General features: G+C 45.6%; 1 long non-coding RNA gene across 1 annotated transcript; it reads left to right on the plus strand.

Annotated features, from left to right (window-relative positions):
• Nucleotides 1-12502: 12502 nt before the first annotated feature.
• LOC114774296 (uncharacterized) lies at nucleotides 12503-15215 on the plus strand. The gene is made up of 6 exons (XR_003744783.1): nucleotides 12503-12574; nucleotides 13087-13110; nucleotides 13826-13858; nucleotides 14299-14343; nucleotides 14834-14944; nucleotides 15189-15215. It is a non-coding gene; the product is annotated as an uncharacterized LOC114774296 (long non-coding RNA).
• The last annotated feature ends 4 nt before the right edge of the window (nucleotides 15216-15219 follow it).

Below are 15219 nucleotides of genomic sequence, written 5' to 3' on the forward strand. Positions count from 1 at the left end.
TGTAGGGCAACTGGTGAGAGAGCGGCAGCCAATGGGAGCGTTTGTTTTGATCCCGCCTTCCGTTTCGTGTATTTTGACACGTGGAGGCAAGAAAGAAAAAGGAAGGAAGGAAAAGAAAAAAAAAAAAGAACAGAGTTCGGAAATTAACACGTGACCCGCTCCTTTTCCGCGCGTGGAAAAAAACACGCCGTTCACGCTGCCATTATTCACCAGGGAGGCTGTTAGCGGCGGTGAATATTTGATAGGTTAGCACTCGCTACAGGGTATTTACATTCAGTTTGTCTGAATTGTGGGTTTTTCAAATTAATAATTAGACTGCATTTTCCGTGTTTGCATTTAATTAATGCATCTTGCAGATGGATGGTACGGTGATCGAAGACGAAGCAGAACAGAGCCCCTTGCACATTAATTAATATCCGATAGAATATGCTGTTTACATGCTCGGTGTAAACAGTAGGACTGGTATATTGGTAAAATGTAAGATATTATAAGATTGCATGTGGTTCTTTTAAATGCTGCATTAGCAGAGGTCGAATGTAATGGATATCTGACAAAAAGCAGCCTTGTGGTTTGGTGTGATGTGAGTAAAGTTGGATGATCCAGCGTTAACCTCATCATCCTTTTATTGTCTTACTATAACTGAAAGACAGTCATTTCCATAAGTGAAACGAAGCAGTCAGATTTACTTCACGTGTACAGAAAAAGCCATAAAACAGTAGCCCGGGTCCTTCATGCAAAATCGTGATTGGGCAAATGCAGTGGGAAAAAATATCCTCGGTAAACCCATAGTCCTTATGCTCTTTCTAGATTGGCTGCAGGTTTGGCCCATGTGACCATGGGTAATCTCTCTTTCACTAAACAGATGCACTAGCTTACTAATGCTGGGAATTGGACAACTGTAACATACCGAGCACACTTTTTCCACACACACACACACACAAAACAGCCGTTAAAAATACCGCACAAAATTATTTTCCATCTGACCGAGTACAGTATGAGTAACTGAGGCAGATTGAAACTGAAACATAAAAAAAAGCAGACGCATCCTGCATGCAGCACCTGACCAAGTCCAGCATGGCTAATCATATGAATCTATTTCTGCTGACAAATAACGTCTAGCTGGTCATCTTCTTGGTACACGTTTGAAGATGTTTACTTTATTGATCCAATAAAGTATCTGAGAAAAAAAAATGGCAAGATTGAAAAATGCTCCCTTCTGTTAGAGGTGGCGCTAACAGCAATTAAGCCTGAGGTTATTCGAGCATTATGCATATTCATCTATTGAGAGCTGTAAGCATCTTTTCATAAAATTAAGGCTTAGCCGCACCAATTTTGTTTTTTGACAATATTCGAAGGCTTGAAAACTGTTTTATTTAACTGAAGAAGATCAGACTCCACTCCACAAGTGATTGGAGGAGAAGGCTGCAGTTGAAGGTTGTGCACTGTGTGTTCTGCGAGAAATGGCAACTTCTTCACTCAAGGAAGGTCCTGGTGCAATGAGGACCATGAGGACCACCTTCATCACCTTTACAACCGCCAGCAGGTGTCCAAGCATGAGGCAACACGACATCACGCTACACCTTCCGACGCAGGGCCGAGCTGGGGTGCAGGTGCTGCTGCCGCGGCCGGCATTCACCCCTGACCTTAATCCTGCAGCACAATTCCTGGATTCGCCGGATCGAGTTGTTTGGAGACGTGACCCCGTTGCCACCGATTTGACTCTCCATCCTGCTGGAGCGGGTGCCACGCGGCATCTAATGGTACAATAGTGGTGCAACAAAGCAGGTGCCGCTGAGTGGGCTGCAGCTAGCCGGAAATTGTATTCATTTACCGAATCCCAGCAGACGTACTCGATGTCACGCCTGTGCGCGCTCACACTTGTCACGCGTGACAGCGTTGAAATACAGACCTAGAGTTCAAGTGCGATTTGTAAAATGTGCCATTTTCCTAAAGACATTAATAATGGCGGCTCCGGGTGTGGATGATGTTGCACATTTCTGGGTCATTAGCGGAGAAAGAACCGTAAGAGGATTTGTGAGATGGCTGCTTTCGGGCGTGGACATAAATGAAGACAGATACATCTTAATCAGGGGCCGAGGAAAAGCCTTTCTGCTTCCATGCGCCCCGTGAGCCTTAACATCTTCATGCATCTTTGGCTTGTCACTGCGAACGTAGTCTTAGTGAGCGCAGCGGCGCAAGCGGAGAAGAAGAAGAAGAAAAAAAAAAAAACAACTCTACGATAAATGACTGAAGGAAGAGGAATGGATGGAAATAGAGTACCAGTTGCACTGTTTCTACGGTAACTGTGGATGGGGAGGTACCTGGGATGGAGAGGAGAGGCAAAACAAACCTCCCTCCTCCGATGGCAACAGCGCTGCAATTGGCTCCCGTCTCCAGCAATGGTGGGGGGGGTGGGAGGGTGCAAATATCAAAACAAGGTCCCTCAGAAGCTCTGGAGACACCTCCCCTCACGTCTAGATGTTGCATCAGAAAGAGCGTAACGCTCACACACACACACACACATAATCACATGCTCCACTTTACCCTGCAGCAGCCGCCCCTCCTCTGCCACGCTCTCCCGCCAAAACATCCCCTGCACGTGAATCCTGCCTAGAAACCAAGGGGGGCGCTTCCGCTCCGCCGCGATTGGTCGCCCTCCCTAGCAACGGTGTACACCCCGCCAGCCAATCAGCCGCGCCGTGCGTGGCACACTGAACCAATGCCACAGGCTGTCGTCACGGCGAGGCAGGCACAGTGACCTAGTAACAGTCCGCGGCCGGAGCCAGGGGGGTGGCCAGCCGCGCTCCGATTGGGCCGCGACTCCTGCTCCGGCCTGATTGGCTGCGGCATTCCAAGCTCTTCGGTCATTCATGCTTTTCGCTGTTGCTGATTTTTATTTTTTATTTTTTCCCTCCCTCCTTTCTTCCCTCACCAGGAAAAGCGGCCGCCCCTCCCAGAAGGGACTCCGCCGGCCAAGGTCAAGGCCTTCCGACCGAGATTGGCAGCGGCAAAATGCGATCCTGGTAACAAGCCTCTGATTAAACTTGGAAAAGTTTTTTTTTTTTTTCCCCACCCACCCCCATCACTCATGGTGACCAATCAGAAGTGAAACGCTAATGGAGCTTAATGCCTGCAAAGCAGCGGGCAGAAGTGTTGCTTTGATACAGTGCAACTTTGAAAGCCCGGGAGCCTCGAGAGCATTTCGCACGTTGCGGTGAAGCGGCAGACACCACCAGCCATGAACGCCTTAAATACCAGCACATGTAGTGCAGACAGGCAGATGGGCCCGAGAGCATCGCGGCGGCCGCTCTTACGCAACCATCACATAGTCAATTTACTGCCGTCGACATAACTTCTGCACAGGCACGGTGCTCTTGTCTAGTGTGGCCAGATAAGAAAAAAAAGGTTTTGAAAAACGATTATAGAATAAAATAATCAAGAATTTGAAGCAGGGTCTTTTTCGAGGGTAAATGTAATGCATATTTTCTTAATTTTTTTTATCTGTTTCATCCGTAAGGCGGGGGAAAAAAAACGCCCGATCACATATTTTCCATGCATGGTGTATTTAAGATGCTCACAATACTCATGTGTCAATATTTTGCCAGCGAAGATTAACCCGGTGACCCACAGCCCAGGGTATTAGCCGATGTCACCCCACTGGAATGCAGTCACAAGTCGGGAAATCTGTGCTGCAAACGTCCCCTCCCTGGAGGCAGGTAGCATCGTCTTCAGGGGAAAGACAACCGCTGCGCATCACTTTCTGGGTATTTGCCGCGCTGCCAAGCGGCCTGTGAAATGAAACGTCCTCGTACGCTAATCCCTCCCTCGCATTATGACTGGATTCATAACTACCGAGACCCGGAGCGCGGTGGGAATTGGAGTTCTTGTAACATTTTCTTGGACATTCACATCCATGACAGTTTTCAGCTTCCTTTAATGCTTATTAATGCCATAAAACCATTGCCATAAATCGTGTATTACATCTAAAGAGCCATAGACAGATTAGACCAATTACCTTGCTCATAATTGACCCCCGACTCCCATTTAAGAGGGTGAAACAGAATCTGGCCCGTAGATGTGCTTCGGACCGTCACACTGGAAAATAAATGTTGTTTGCATTCACCAGACGTCTGTGGCTTGCGGCAAACGTGTGTTTCCCCGGAGGCCGTCTCATGTGGTCACCGACACCTGGACACTGTCGTGGACAAAAAAAACTAAAAAAGTAGGACCACCTACTTCACACAGACTCACACAGACTCTGTGCATTCCGTCGGCCAGACTACCGCGGGGCGAAGCGCCGTTCTGGGCCACAGAGAGCCGGGGTGGGCCTTTCCTCAACACTCCCATCACATCAAAGTCACGCAGCGGCCAGTCACATGAAAGCGAATGCCTCTCCGCCGATTTTATGGGAGACGGGTTAAAAAGAGAGCATGGAGTGGGGGAAAATCAGAAGATTAATGGATCATTGATCAAACGATTCGCGTTGAAAGCAGACAGCTGGAGCACAGTGTGCACCGCGGCGTGTGCCGACGGTTCAGAGCTTTAAATGAAATTAATGAGATATTCCAAATAGATCTCAGCGTATCTGATGAAGCTTTCAGTTATGATGACGTGAGCCACATTAAGATGGGAAATTAAGTTATTATTTTTTTGTGTTACAGCATTATTCGTATACTTCTATCAGCCATAACATTAGAACCATCATTTACATTTACATTTACAGCATTTATCAGACGCCCTTGTCCAGAGTGACTTACAATCAGTAGTTACAGGGACAGTCCCCCCCTGGAGACACTCAGGGTTAAGTGTCTTGATCAAGGACACAATGGTAGTAAGTGGGATTTGAACCTGGGTCTTCTGGTTCACAGGCGAGTGTGTTACCCACTAGGCTACTACCACCATCAGCCTAATGTTGCGTAGATCCCTACTGTGAAATCAAAAAGCTCTGACCTGAATAGACCTGAAATCCACCAGACCTTGGTCCTGAGGCGTCTGTTCCAGCAGAAGGCCTCGTAAGTCCTGAGCTTCCATGGATCGGCCTTGTTTTTCCAGAACTCAGGGCACCCGTGACCCCGTTGCCAGCACTTTCTCGAGCCATACTTGGAGATCATGACACTTTCTCTGCTTCCAACTCAATCCACTGACGGTTCACCTGTGGCCTAATCCCACTTCTTCAGAAAATCGGTGTTCTTCTCTGCACTTGTCTGATAAATGCTGTAAATGTAAATTTCCTGCGCTGTTGTATCAGTATTACTGAAATGTGCTTTCACTGAATGTCAGTGCTTGCTGGCGATTTTAATTTCAGTGAGGAGAATTGGTTGTGGTTTTGTCACAAATACTGAGCATGTGACTCAATGAATCTGAAGAATCTTAACTAAACAGCATGTTTCTCCATACCACAGCAGATGAATCAGGAAAATGGCGTTTGTTGGACTTGTGAATTTGATATGGCATCGCCTTTGGGCAACCTCTAATAGCCGCTGCATGACACTAGGAAACGAACAGTGGTGGGGGCAGTGGTGGCCTAGCGGTTAAGGAAGCGGCCCCATAATCAGAAGGTGGCCGGTTCGATTTCTGAGCCGCCAAGGTGCCACTGAGCAAAGCACCATCCCCACACACTGCTCCCCGGGCGCCTGCTGCCCACTGCTCACTCAGGGGTGATGGTTAAAAGCAGAGGACACATTTCGTTGTGTCACCGTGTGCTGTGCTGCAGTGCTTCACAATGACAATCACTTCACTTACACATAAAGCATAAAATGGGATTAAGATGGAAATGGTCATTTCCCGATATGGACCCGGAGTGGTCAGATGAATGTAAACGCTGCTGACGTGGGTCACTACAGCAGCTGCCAGCGCTGTGAAAATGCCGTACGGTTTTACAGTTTGCCATTTCCATGACGTTCGATTTCCACGACTCTGACATTGCACCAAATTCTTCAGCTTTCACATGCAAGGCGTTGCCACTTTATCTATGGCAATTTTTTTTTTATGGTTGTTTTTGTTATCAATGCCACTCTGTGAACAAATGGCCACTTTCCCGTTCATTTCTTGTGAAGTGGTCAGTGCCTAGAAGATGAGGAGTGGGACGTATGGTAAAGCTGTTCTTTTGCACTGTACAATGGTGCTACTGGTTTTGGTTTTTTTTTGCAACCAAACTTAATCGTGGTCCAAAATAGCATGAAAAGTAACACTTCAAACTTCATTCATTTTCGATGCTACTCTTTTGTGCCAACAATAAATGAGACAATTGGTTATTATTTTGTGCTCATTGTGACGCTGTGTGTAGAATGCTTTGAAAAAACGTGAAGCAAAACACTTTTGATGCATGATACGGTTTAACAGCAGGAGGAACAGGCCGCAAAAAGACGATTTTACCCAAGGTCCCTGTCACATTTACTGTATTCTGAGTACTGTTACTCCGTGCAGTATCCAAGGTGACAGATTTATCCCGTTTTGTTACATGATATATTTTCCACCGCCTCCCCATGAGCCGTTAGATCCGTAAAAAAAAAAGATAATTTCCCACAGACTAAACTGCGTGTTCACACGGTGCACCACTCCAACCCGTCAGATCAATTCTTCTACAAAGGAGAGCTATTGTGAAATGGTCGAAAATAATAACTGAATGTTGAATTTTTTGGTCATTAAGAGTGAAAGTGAAGTGATTGTCATTGTGAAACACTGCAGCACAGCACACGGTGACACAGCGAAATGTGCCCTCTGTATTTAACCATCACCCTGGGTGAGCAGTAGGCAGCCATGAATTCGAACCGGAAACCTTCTGATTATGGGGGCACTTCATTAACCGCTAGGCCACCACTTCCAGAGCACAAATGCAGCACAAGTGACCAATTCAGCGCCACTTGGTTATTGAAGTTAAAGTGTTTTATTAAAGTGAAGTGATTGTCATATGTGATACACAGCAGCACAGCACACGGTGCACACAGTGAAATTTGCCCTCTGCATTTAACCATCACCCTGAGTGAGCAGTGGGCAGCCATGACAGGCGCCCGGTGAGCAGTGTGTGGGGACGGTGCTTTGCTCAGTGGCACCTTGGCAGATCGGGATTCGAACCGGCAACCTTCTGAACCCTCAGGGCCGCTTCCTTAACTGCTAGGCCACCACTGCCCCTATGTATGTATGTATTCAGTATGTATATTGGCATTTTGTAAGTTTTGCTACATAAATAATATTAAAATGCAATTGTAAAGCAAATGAAGATGCACACTTCTAGTCTGTAGGGGGAAAACATTCAAAAAGGGGCAGTGGGGGCCTAGCGGTTAAGGGAGCGGCCCCGTAATCAGAAGGTTGCGTGTTCGAATCCCGATCCACTGAGGTGCCAGTGAGCAAAGCACCGTCCCCACACACTGTGTGTCACCGTGTGCTGTGCTGCAGTGTATCACAATGACAATCACTTCAAAAAAAATGTTATGTTGTGCTACCTTAAAGTACAGACCATGCAGGACATGTAAACCCGAGAGGATCAAAGCGCCTCCACGAAGAAAAACAAAAAAGAGAGAGAGAAAAAAAAAAAAAAGCCACAATGAGCTCATGTGTTTTTGCGGCCGCTGAATCAGGTGAAGATGACGGTGAGCACATTTCCTGCGCTGCGGGTTTCTGGGGACTTTCATTTCGCTTTCACGGCGCGCGTGTGGCACGCAGACGTTCACCAAACAGGTTCCACCAGCGCTGTTGATCAGACCCTGCGCCACCATCCTTCGCATCACGGCACATTTACCTCGAATGTGTGTGTACACTTTTTTTTTTCAAGGAAAACAGAATAAATCAGAATTGCTCTGTTCGCCCTCGCCGTCTCATGGTACAGCTCATCCGCGAGAATTATTTTTAATCGTTCGTGCGTGTTGTCGTAAAAAAAAAAAAAAAAAAACACAGCTAGGAATAGAAATTCCTGATGGCGGGAATGCAGGGTGTCCCACCTACACCCGCAGACTCCATTTTTACATGGAAAGGGCCCTTTGAAAGGTCCCGGAGACGTAGGCCTTTTCCGGAATTGCATGTTTATCCAGCGTGCGGGGCGGGGGTCAGCACGTCGGCTCCAGAAATAGACGCCCTTAAGGGTTCGGGCGGGAAGTGGATCAGCCCTCGGACCCTCCGGAGGCCTGAGACAGCAGGGCATCCCCCCTCCCGGACAGGGGGGGACAGGGTGATGTCATCTGTGAGGCATTAGAGCCCAACCCCCCCCCCCGGGACCCATCCTGAGCCGCTGTGTCCGGCCACCTGGAGCTCAAAAACAGCGGCGGGGGTCAGGAGAACGGGGCGGAGCGGACGCGTCCGACTTATCCTTCCGAACAGATTCCTAGGGATTACAAGGGAGCGGCAGTGCAAAGGTGTGGGGCCTCGCCTGGCCAGCACGTTGCATCTGAACATTGTCTGTCCTCCACAGAGCCAGTGCGAGTGGACCCTCGGTGAATTATTCATCGTCGCCGCTGCTCCCGGGTTGAAAACTGCGGCTTTTTTCCCTTTTTTTATGTATTGATGCTGCTGCTGATCAGGTGCTGATCGCGCACGTGCCTTCGGAACAAACCTGTTTTGCCCAGATACAGGCTCGGCGGCCTTAAAGGCCGACGTGACGGCATGCGGCGTAAAAAAAAAAAAAAGTTCAATCGCTTCTAAAAATATCCCACGTCAGCAGCCGCCAAAGTGGAAGCCACTCGGCGCTTTGTTCCCGGCGCTCTCGTGAAGAAGGGTGTGTGTGTGTGTGTGTGTGTGGGGGGGGGGGTGTTGTGTAACCATCACTTGCTGAGCGTCTCTCCTCGGTTGGGCCTTTTTTTCCCAGTCGCTCCAGTAGACGCACACGCCGCCGTCTTCTCACTTCCTCCGCGCGGAGTGGAGGGCCTCAGACGCCCGTGCTGCCACCTGCCCTCGTGACAGACGAAGGGAGGGCTGCATGACATCACCCTCTCCGAAAATGCCACCATTATCTCAGGCCCGCTTGCGCGCCTCGGCCGCAGAGGTGACATCACCCCTCTTCCTCCGCCCCGCCCCCTTTCATGCGAGCCCGGTCATGTGATTCGGTGTTTGTGTGTGTGTGTGTGTGTGTGTGTGTGTGAGTGGGTGGTTCTTTTGTATCGGAGAGTTGGAAGCATGAAGCACTTTCTCTTTGTGCAGAGTAATTTCACAGACGGCTTGATGATTTAACAGAAAACAGATCGTTCACTGCATCACCCGTGCAAATCACTCAGATATAATAAAGATTCTCTATGGTTTCACTGACATTCCAGACTCTGGTCTCTGGAAATTTCTTCTGGTAAATGTATCAGCAAAAATTAGTCTTGAGTTTTTTTCTGCAAATGATCTCAAAACAGGACTTTCCGATTTGTCAGCGTGTAAAAAAAAAAAAAAACACTCTTTATTCTTAGTCCTTCGTACTGCAGTGGAAAGTGCAGGATAAGCACACACACAGACGTGCCTCCTGTTATAATCTCTTTAATCATCACTCGTACAAGCTGCTGAAGTGAGTGAATGAAGAACGAGCTGCTGGGCGGGTGGGGTGCCAGTGGGCTGGAGTTGATGTCACCACCATAGACAAAGATGACCTCAGAGGGAAGGCCAGTGTGTAAAAGGGTCCTTCAGAATTAGATCACACATGAACGACCACGGATTCCTGAAACGTCGTGTCCTTGGAGGACATTTCAGCAGGTCACATTCCCCAAGCCCTCAAGCCGCTGAAGGATCCAACTCATTGATCGTCATTTCATTAAAAATGTCCTTCATTGGTTTCTAAAATCTTGTTTTTTTTTGGACACACTGGCATCATGCACTTAACACCTCGGGGGCTACCTCGGTTCAGCCCAGTTCAATCAAGAACCGCGAATGAACAAGGTGCAGCGGCGCCCCCGGCTGGTCACAGAGGAACACTACAGAGAACCTACCGGCATCTTCAAAGGATGGACAGATGTGAGGAGCAAAATAAAGGTGAATAGAGAAAGTGAAACCTGGCTTGAGGATCTTCAATCTGTTGGTTTCACACCTAACGGATCTGAACATTACTCCAAAGGGCAGTAATTTGAAATGGTGGTGGTTACTACTGTGTCCCTAAGCAAGACACTTAACACTGAGTGTCTCTAGGGGGGACTGTCTCTGTCACTACTGATTGTAAGTTGCTCTGGATAAGGGCATCTGGTAAATACTGTAAATGTAAAGGTGCTTCAGCCATCAGACAAGACAAGCTTTGTAAGAGGAGCAGTAAGCACCTTTTTCACCTCGTAAATACTGATTAATTGTAGTTTGGTAAAAATGTTTTAGTATGCAGGGGAAAAAAATCATGTCTGACTGGTGCCTCTGTGCATATATGCTGTCATTGTGAAAAACCTGACCTTTTCACAAATCTCCCTTCAGATCATATTCAAAGTTTTTCCTCTTGCACTGCAGCAGCACCTAAAATATCTGTCAGATGGTAGATCAGTCGCACTTCAGCACCCTACATGTTCAAACAGCAGCTTAAGACCTTTGTCTTTAGACAATACTTACACTAAACTTTCTTATCGTCTGACTTATGCAAGAAAAACTACAATAGAGTGAATAAAATTACTGTACTCATGGTTTGTAACTTAATTTTTGATTACTTCATTGATGGTAACATGAAAGCACGTTGTAAGTCACTCTGGATAAGGGCGTCTGCCAAATGCCACAAATGTAAATGTTGCACAATGTATTTTAAATGACCACAGTGGGTGCGTAAATCAAATTAATGATAAAGGCATCTGGTGTATTCATTCCCGCTTCTCAGGTGGTAGCGTCCCCCGATCCTGGACCGCTGGAGTTGAGCTGTTGTGCCTTCAGCGTCCATCGATCTTTTCGTGTGGATCCATTCCTAAGTCATTTTTATGTTTAAAAAAAAAAAACACTCTTCACCCCATTAAAAAGGCTTAACTCAGAATAAGTCTATTGTAACAAAAATAATGCACAATCATACAGATAGCTTTTCACATCTTAAGGATGACTGGCGATATATATGGTGATATATATGCTCTTTTTCACTCCCTATAGTGCCTGTTTATGATGTCCCTTATGTAGACTTCCCCTGTGTGCATATGAAGCAAGCTATAACGTTTTTTCCTCCAGAAGCAATGATCTAAACACGAACCCTACATGGTTGTTCTGTTCCTCACTCATTACATGAGGTGTGTCTATCACCCCAATACAATTGCCCCCCATCCAAAAAATGTGTTAAGTGAGTAGTGTATATGATGTAATATCTCATTAATAATAACGAGACTAAATAAAAACTAGACTAAAAGGACTATTCATTTCTCTTGAAGAGATGGGACACAAGCACATCTCCACTGGCTCCTAGACAACAGCCATTCAGAAAACAGCAGTACTGTGTCTGGGTAAAATGCAACACAACCACCATCCTGGAATCCTTCATGCTTCATGTTATTCTGCTACTTGTAACGAAATCTTCTGAAAACTTTGTTGACCCCATCCAGGTAGTCAAACAGCTACACAGCGCCGGAGCCCCGGGGGTGGATGAGATCTCATGGCTATGGATGTTGTAGGGATTTCATGGTTGACACGTCTCTGCAACATTGCGTGGACATCAGGGGCAGTTCCAGTGGAGTGGCAGACTGGGGTGGTGGTCCCCGTTTTTTAAGAAGGGGGACCAGAGGGTTCCAACTATAGGGGGATCACACGCCTCATCCTCGCAGGAAAGGTCTACTCCAAGGTACTCCAAGAGAGGAGGGTTCGGGTCGATAGTTGAGTCTCGAATGACCGCTAGGCACCTCTGCCTCTGCCACCACAGACTGTTAAAACAGTCCGTGTAGAACAATGATTGCGGTGCTGCACAGTCGTCTACAAAGCGGGAGCGATACGATAATAGATGGACTCTGGTGACAAATTAAACAAAGCCTTGAGGCAAGAATTTTCCTTGAAAATTTTTTTGTAATCGAATCCTTCGAGTTACTCGAATATAGTTTTAGCCCTAAAAATGTGTTATATGTTATGCACAAGGCGTACAAAAATCGAATACAATGATATTCTGTTGTTTTGTCATTTTTTCTATGAATGTATGTATTTGTAATGAATATAGGGGGTGAAGAAGATTTACATGAAGCGGTGACGCCGGCAGGTAAAGACGAGAACGTTGTGTCTCTAGAACAACAGTCCTGAAAGGGAGTCATTCATGTCCTCGCAAACACATCCTGCTTTAATATGCATCCTGCTGCTTTTCCTGATTGCATGGTATCTACAAAACCCCACGGCAGAACAAAGTGTCCCCAGTGCTCATTCAAGGCTGGACACACGACTTTGCATATTTCCACAGATTCTCCCAGGTCACTATCTATGTAAAGAGCTCAGACACCAGCCCGGACCCAAGTGCCTCGAGGAATCACACAAGAGCTGTATTTTTTGGGATTTAGTTTTATGCCGTATTACCAGTGCCTTTTGCGTAATAATATTGTAAATGACTGAATATGTTTGAAACGCAGGCCGCAGCTCATACAACTCTAAGGACAACGTGTTTTACACACAATGGACAACAAGCGGCGGGTGGGTTTGCTGATCCTAACCTTCTTCTACCTGTGTTCTCCAACTGTAGGTAAAAATGGTGAGTCCAACCTTGTTTACTTTGTCACCAAATAAGAATAAAATGGAGCATGTTCTGTAATAAACATCATATCCACGCAACAATTTTCATTGGTGTGTATTTATTCCCACAACCCAAAAGTTAAACTTTACTGGTCCTGTAAAAAGCAGTCATATTGACTCCACTTCATATTTCTGGATGATTTAATCCCATTCCTGTTCCATCCCATATGTCCGCTGTTTCCCTCCATTCCTAGTAACACTTGCCAATCTGAAGCGTGGATCTACAGCCATGCATCAAGACAAACTTGCAGATTATGCACGCTTATCTAACATCTTACCTGCCATAAATGTACCGACTGAGGTGTTAAAACCTCTGGATGTCAGTATTTCAGAAAATGATCCATACCAATGTGTCTCGTGGCTGTTCAGATGATGAGCAATTTACGGAAGCATTACTGGCTGAGCTGGCTGCTGAACACACTTCTGAATACACGTATACACTACTTAATGTGCTGACTCTTTGTTTTACAGATAAAGAAAATGGCAAATTCGCTGGTAAGACAAAAATACTCTTTTCTACTGCATAATACAAAGATTACATTTTTCTGTTGTTATTCATTCATATATGAGTTTGGTGTCATTGGGGCTGCCAGAATTAAAGGAATATTCATTTAACATGCTCATTTTGATTATTTTCAATTGGGAACACACGGCTAGTGAGGTGCTCAAAGACAGGAGCAATGCATTACCACATGAAAATATCAAAATGCACATAGTTCCATGTGACACGCAATTCACATCTGAATTCTGATCTGAATCAGCACTTAGTTTGAAATCTAAGAACGGGGGGTAATTTGCATTTCCATCAAAAAAATTGCCTGTCAATTCCTGTCTGAGGCATTACTGCATGAAATGGCTGCAGAATTTATCATCTTGCTGGGGAAGACAAACGGTCGTTCACACTGCATCCCGCAGTTAGGTTATACATTCCATGCAAACACCCCATTTTTTTGAGATTCTGCATCTAACAGTTTTTTTTAACTCAGTTAAGCTCCTTAATTAAATTAGTTTGAAGAATATCCAAATATTGTTTTAAGAAATGTAATTAATTAAATTAACAATTTTAATGAAATGTGTTCAATCATGAGAAATGCAGCAGAGGCTAAACAACCAGACTTAGCTGGAGAGGCGTGGGAAAAGACAATCCCAGCATAGTTCAGTGCATAGGATCAGTGCTACATTTTCATTAATCAGGATGATTGTTTTACAGCAGAAATATGGTGCAAAGTAAAATACTTCATTGGTAAGTCATAAAACCATAACTAATCTTGACCAGTTTTCTAATGTCCTTTGTGCTGCTCGTGTTTGCAAATTACTGTAATCTCAGCTAAGGAATGTAGAACATTTGCTTTCAGTCACTTTGAGCCACTTCTGCTCATGCAGGTTTGTGAGCATTAGGATCGACATCCAGGGTTTAATGTAGAAAGCAAGCAGGAGTAAAAATTATTAAACGACACTAGCAACTTGCTGTCTGGAGATATCGCTTTAAATCTACTTTCCTTTTATTTCCTGTTTACCTGAAAGTGTCTGTATCTCTTCAAGCTTTCTTTGTGAACTTTAGAAGGCTTTGGACATTTCCACATTGTCCTGTCAGTCGTAAACTAGAATGTCCAATATTACACACCCCTCCCCACTCCCTGAAAAAACGTTCTGTACTGGTCAGACTTGTTTCCGTCTTTTCAGGATATACGTCCCAGACTTGCCAAAGCGCTGGCGCGACATCTCCAAGTAAGATTTCACACAACGTGCAATTTCTTGTATCACACAGGAGATTAGTGTGGTACTTATTCACTATGGTTGCGTTAATCAACAGGCCAATGATGGCCACTGTGCATGATCAGGTCAGATGTAGCACTAGCTCCAGAGTTGGGGTTGTCTCAGGTCCTGTCCTTCAGACCTTCAGCAGATGGACCCTGCTGAAGCGATTCATTTACATTTACATCATTTATCAGATGCCCTTATCCAGAGTGACTTACAATCAGTAGTTACAGGGACAGTCCCCCCCGGAGCAACTTAGGGTTAAGTGTCTTGCTCAGGGACACAAAGGTAGTAAGTGGGATTTGAACCCGGGTCTTCTGGTTCATAGGCGAGTGTGTTACCCACTAGGCTACTATCACCATAACCATAATTCGGTGTAAACAGCCCCAGCCATTGTGCTGCCTGGCCTGTCCCAGACTGATGTACTCATGCTGTATGGTGTCTCTTTGTTGCGCTGCAGGTTCGAGTGGTGATTCGAATAATAGCAGCAATACCGTCTGCTCGAACACAACCACAGTTGATGAAGGCTACACAGACTTCATCATTCCTTTCTGCTCAAATACGTCCTCAGGTAAATCTGTGCAAAAGTGTCTTGGAATGTGGGAGTCTCCATCATCACATTTTAATTATAATTGTGTTTGAATTTCTTAATTAACAATCAACAACTGTCAACCAGTCACCAGTTCAGGGTCTAAACTACAAGAAATAAATAACAATTATTCCAAATAATTACAATTGCCATAATTATACAGTTTCACACATAGTTATGACACATGTAACCAATCTTTTAATAACATAACTTATTGCATTGACAGGGACGAACTGTGGTTGGTCATTTGATACAAC

Source organism: Denticeps clupeoides, unplaced genomic scaffold, assembly GCF_900700375.1.
Source record: "Denticeps clupeoides unplaced genomic scaffold, fDenClu1.1, whole genome shotgun sequence".
Lineage (NCBI taxonomy): Eukaryota > Metazoa > Chordata > Actinopteri > Clupeiformes > Denticipitidae > Denticeps > Denticeps clupeoides.